Source organism: Scomber scombrus, chromosome 5, assembly GCF_963691925.1.
Source record: "Scomber scombrus chromosome 5, fScoSco1.1, whole genome shotgun sequence".
Classification (NCBI taxonomy): domain Eukaryota; kingdom Metazoa; phylum Chordata; class Actinopteri; order Scombriformes; family Scombridae; genus Scomber; species Scomber scombrus.
Window position 1 is genome coordinate 3708973 of NC_084974.1, and position 6901 is coordinate 3715873.

Consider the following 6901-nt stretch of genomic DNA (forward strand, 5'->3'; position numbering starts at 1 on the left):
CGACGGACCGGAGAGTGAAAGCGGACAGGTAAGTAACATTAGCTCTGCTGTGCTTCACATAAACACTTGGGTAAAGTTAGAAAGAGATTGGCAGATTCGAACTTCAGCGATCAATAGCTCACAAACGAAACATTGTTAAAACATAAAAAATGCCTCTTTCCTGTCGTGGTAAGGTAGACTATTGACTACAAACTCATTTTCGCCAAAACGAGTCGTCCTCCAGGCTGCAGGAAATATATTACTCTATGCGCTGCGGGCGGAGAGGCGAGCGCTTAGGGACCGTCTACAAAGTGCAGTACCAAAGCGAAAAATATTCAATATCTCCACTTTCATTCACTGTAGTCTCACCAAATTCAATCCACACAACAACGGTCACCTGATAATCACACTACAATAGTTATTGTTACAAAATGTGCTTGTGTATAATACTTCAATATCATCACTTTCATGTGCTGTCGTTCCATTGATTTCCCTTCAATAGCATCAATATTATACACAGTAGTCTTCACTATATTCACTCCACACAAAGAAGGTCACCTGATAATCATACTACAACAGTTATTTCAGAAAAAACATCTTTTTGCATATTTTTGGGGAATTTTATTGTGAAAAATCGTCAATAGCGTTAATATTATACACTGTATACTCACCAAAATCATGCTATACAACAAGGGTCACCTGATAATCATACTACAACAGTTATTTCAGGAGAAAAAAAATTGCATATTTTTGGGGAATTTTATTGTGAAAAATCGTCAATAGCGTTAATATTATACAGTGTAGGATGACCAAAATCATGCTACACAACAAGGGTCACCTGATAATCGTACTACAACAGTTATTTCAGAAAAATGTGTTTTTGCATATTTTTGGGGAATTTTATTGTGAAAAATCGTCAATAGCGTTAATATTATACAGTGTAGGATGACCAAAATCATGATACACAACAAGGGTCACCTGATAATCATACTACAACAGTCATTTCAGAAAAAAAATCTTTTTGCATATTTTTGGGGAATTTTATTGTGAAAAACCGTCAATAGCGTTAATATTATACACTGTATACTCACCAAAATCATGCTACACAACAAGGGTCACCTGATAATCATACTACAAAATTTATTTCAGGAGAAAAAAAAATTACATATTTTTGGGGAATTTTATTGTGAAAAATCATCAATAGCGTTAATATTATACACTGTATACTCACCAAAATCATGCTACACAACAAAAGTCACCTGATAATCATACTACAACAGTTATTTAAGAAAAATGTGTTTTTGCATATTATTGTGGAATTTTATTGTGAAAAATCGTCAATAGCGTTAATATTATACACTGTATACTCACCAAAATCATGCTACACAACAAGGGTCACCTGATAATCATACTACAACAGTTATTTCAGAAAAATATGTTTGCATATTTTTGGGGAATTTTATTGTGAAAAATCGTCAATAGCGTTAATATTATACACTGTATACTCACCAAAATCATGCTACACAACAAGGGTCACCTGATAATCATACTACAACAGTTATTTCAGAAAATATGTTTGCATATTTTTGGGGAATTTTATTGTGAAAAATCGTCAATAGCATTAATATTATACACTGTATACTCACCAAAATCATGCTATACAACAAGGGTCACCTGATCATCATACTACAACAGTTATTTCAGGAAAAAAAAAATTGCATATTTTTGGGGAATTTTATTGTGAAAAATCGTCAATAGCGTTAATATTATACACTGTATACTCACCAAAATCATGCTACACAACAAAAGTCACCTGATAATCATACTACAACAGTTATTTCCGAAGAATGTGTTTTTGTTTATTTTTGGGGAATTTTATTGTGAAAAATCGTCAATAGCGTTAATATTATACACTGTATACTCACCAAAATCATGCTATACAACAAGGGTCACCTGATAATCATACTACAACAGTTATTTCAGGAGAAAAAAAAATTGCATATTATTGGGGAATTTTATTGTGAAAAATCGTCAATAGCGTTAATATTATACAGTGTAGGATGACCAAAATCATGCTACACAACAAGGTTCACCTGATAATCGTACTACAACAGTTATTTCAGAAAAATGTGTTTTTGCATATTTTTGGGGAATTTTATTGTGAAAAATCGTCAATAGCATTAATATTATACACTGTATACTCACCAAAATCATGCTATACAACAAGGGTCACCTGATAATCATACTACAACAGTTATTTCAGGAGAAAAAAAATGTCCATATTTTTGGGGAATTTTATTGTGAAGAATCGTCAATAGCGTTAATATTATACAGTGTAGGATGACCAAAATCATGCTACACAACAAGGGTCACCTGATAATCGTACTACAACAGTTATTTCAGAAAAATGTGTTTTTGCATATTTTTGGGGAATTTTATTGTGAAAAATCATCAATAGCGTTAATATTACACAGTGTAGGATGACCAAAATCATTATATACAACAAGGGTCACCTGATAATCATACTACAACAGTCATTTCAGAAAAAAAATCTTTTTGCATATTTTTGGGGAATTTTATTGTGAAAAATCGTCAATAGCGTTAATATTATACACTGTATACTCACCAAAATCATGCTACACAACAAGGGTCACCTGATAATCATACTACAACAGTCATTTCAGAAAAAAAATCTTTTTGCATATTTTTGGGGAATTTTATTGTGAAAAATCGTCAATAGCGTTAATATTATACACTGTATACTCACCAAAATCATGCTACACAACAAAGGTCACCTGATAATCATACTACAAAACTTATTTCAGGAGAAAAAAAAATTACATATTTTTGTGGAATTTTATTGTGAAAAATCATCAATAGCGTTAATATTATACACTGTAAACTCACCAAAATCATACTACACAACAAAAGTCACCTGATAATCATACTTCAACAGTTATTTAAGAAAAATGTGTTTTTGCATATTTTTGGGGAATTTTATTGTGAAAAATCGTCAATAGCGTTAATATTATACAATGTATACTCACCAAAATCATGCTACACAACAAAGGTCACCTGATAATCATACTACAAAACTTATTTCAGGAGAAAAAAAATTACATATATTTGGGGAATTTTATTGTGAAAAATCATCAATAGCGTTAATATTATACACTGTATACTCACCAAAATCATGCTACACAACAAAAGTCACCTGATAATCATACTACAAAACTTATTTCAGGAGAAAAAAAAATTACATATTTTTGGGGAATTTTATTGTGAAAAATCGTCAATAGCGTTAATATTATACAGTGCAGGACGACCAAAATCATGCTACACAACAAGGGTCACCTGATAATCATACTACAACAGTTATTTCAGAAAAATGTGTTTTTGCATATTTTTGGGGAATTTTATTGTGAAAAATCATCAATAGCGTTAATATTACACAGTGTAGGATGACCAAAATCATGATATACAACAAGGGTCACCTGATCATCATACTACAACAGTCATTTCAGAAAAAAATCTTTTTGCATATTTTTGGGGAATTTTATTGTGAAAAATCGTCAATAGCGTTAATATTATACAGTGTAGGATGACCAAAATCATGCTACACAACAAGGGTCACCTGATAATCATACTACAACAGTTATTTCAGAAAAATATGTTTGCATATTTTTGGGGAATTTTATTGTGAAAAATCGTCAATAGCATTAATATTATACACTGTATACTCACCAAAATCATGCTATACAACAAGGGTCACCTGATAATCATACTACAACAGTTATTTCAGGAGAAGAAAAAATTGCATATTATTGGGGAATTTTATTGTGAAAAATCGTCAATAGCGTTAATATTATACAGTGTAGGATGACCAAAATCATGCTACACAACAAGGTTCACCTGATAATCGTACTACAACAGTTATTTCAGAAAAATGTGTTTTTGCATATTTTTGGGGAATTTTATTGTGAAAAATCGTCAATAGCATTAATATTATACACTGTATACTCACCAAAATCATGCTATACAACAAGGGTCACCTGATAATCATACTACAACAGTTATTTCAGGAGAAAAAAAATGTCCATATTTTTGGGGAATTTTATTGTGAAGAATCGTCAATAGTGTTAATTTTATACAGTGTAGGATGACCAAAATCATGCTACACAACAAGGGTCACCTGATAATCGTACTACAACAGTTATTTCAGAAAAATGTGTTTTTGCATATTTTTGGGGAATTTTATTGTGAAAAATCATCAATAGCGTTAATATTATACACTGTATACTCACCAAAATCATGCTACACAACAAAAGTCACCTGATAATCATACTACAAAACTTATTTCAGGAGAAAAAAAAATTACATATTTTTGGGGAATTTCATTGTGAAAAATCGTCAATAGCGTTAATATTATACAGTGCAGGACGACCAAAATCATGCTACACAACAAGGGTCACCTGATAATCATACTACAACAGTTATTTCAGAAAAATGTGTTTTTGCATATTTTTGGGGAATTTTATTGTGAAAAATCATCAATAGCGTTAATATTACACAGTGTAGGATGACCAAAATCATGATATACAACAAGGGTCACCTGATCATCATACTACAACAGTTATTTCAGAAAAAAATCTTTTTGCATATTTTTGGGGAATTTTATTGTGAAAAATCGTCAATAGCGTTAATATTATACAGTGTAGGATGACCAAAATCATGCTACACAACAAGGGTCACCTGATAATCATACTACAACAGTTATTTCAGGAGAAAGAAAATGTCCATATTTTTGGGGAATTTTATTGTGAAGAATCGTCAATAGCATTAATATTATACACTGTATACTCACCAAAATCATGCTATACAACAAGGGTCACCTGATAATCATACTACAACAGTTATTTCAGGAAAAAAAAATTTACATATTTTTGGGGAATTTTATTGTGAAAAATCGTCAATAGCATTAATATTATACACTGTATACACACCAAAATCATGCTATACAACAAGGGTCACCTGATAATCATACTACAACAGTTATTTCAGGAAAAAAAAATTTGCATATTTTTGGGGAATTTTATTGTGAAAAATCGTCAATAGCGTTAATATTATACAGTGCAGGACGACCAAAATCATGCTACACAACAAGGGTCACCTGATAATCGTACTACAACAGTCATTTCAGAAAAATGTGTTTTTGCATATTTTTGGGGAATTTTATTGTGAAAAATCGTCAATAGCGTTAATATTATACAGTGTAGGATGACCAAAATCATGCTACACAACAAAAGTCACCTGATAATCATACTACAACATTTATTTCAGAAAAATGTGTTTGTGCATATTTTTGGGGAATTTTATTGTGAAAAATCGTCAATAGCGTTAATATTATACACTGTATACTCACCAAAATCATGCTATACAACAAGGGTCACCTGATAATCATACTACAACAGTTATTTCAGGAGAAAGAAAATGTCCATATTTTTGGGGAATTTTATTGTGAAGAATCGTCAATAGCGTTAATATTATACAGTGTAGGATGACCAAAATCATGCTACACAACAAGGGTCACCTGTTAATCATACTACAACAGTTATTTCAGAAAAATGTGTTTTTGCATATTTTTGGGGACTTTTATTGTGAAAAATCATCAATAGCGTTAATATTACACAGTGTAGGATGACCAAAATCATGATATACAACAAGGGTCACCTGATAATCATACTACAACAGTCATTTCAGAAAAAAAATCTTTTTGCATATTTTTGGGGAATTTTATTGTGAAAAATCGTCAATAGCGTTAATATTATACAGTGTAGGATGACCAAAATCATGCTACACAACAAGGGTCACCTGATAATCATACTACAACAGTTATTTCAGAAAAATATGTTTGCATATTTTTGGGGAATTTTATTGTGAAAAATCGTCAATAGCATTAATATTATACACTGTATACTCACCAAAATCATGCTATACAACAAGGGTCACCTGATAATCATACTACAACAGTTATTTCAGGAGAAAAAAAATTTGCATATTTTTCGGGAATTTTATTGTGAAAAATCGTCAATAGCGTTAATATTATACAGTGTAGGATGACCAAAATCATGCTACACAACAAGGGTCACCTGATAATCGTACTACAACAGTTATTTCAGAAAAATGTGTTTTTGCATATTTTTGGGGAATTTTATTGTGAAAAATCGTCAATAGCGTTAATATTATACAGTGTAGGATGACCAAAATCATGCTACACAACAAAAGTCACCTGATAATCATACTACAACATTTATTTCAGAAAAATGGGTTTGTGCATATTTTTGGGGAATTTTATTGTGAAAAATCGTCAATAGCGTTAATATTATACGCTGTATACTCACCAAAATCATGCTACACAACAAGGGTCACCTGGTAATCATACTACAACAGTTATTTCAGGAGAAAAAAAATTTGCATATTTTTGGGGAATTTTATTGTGAAAAATCGTCAATAGCATTAATATTATACATTGTATACTCACCAAAATCATGCTATACAACAAGGGTCACCTGATAATCATACTACAACAGTTATTTCAGGAGGAAAAAAATTTGCATATTTTTGGGGAATTTTATTGTGAAAAATCGTCAATAGCGTTAATATTATACATTGTAGGATGACCAAAATCATGCTACACAACAAGGTTCACCTGATAATCGTACTACAACAGTTATTTCAGAAAAATGTGTTTTTGCATATTTTTGGGTAATTTTATTGTGAAAAATCGTCAATAGCGTTAATATTATACAGTGTAGGATGACCAAAATCATGCTACACAACAAAAGTCACCTGATAATCATACTACAACATTTATTTCAGAAAAATGTGTTTGTGCATATTTTTGGGGAATTTTATTGTGAAA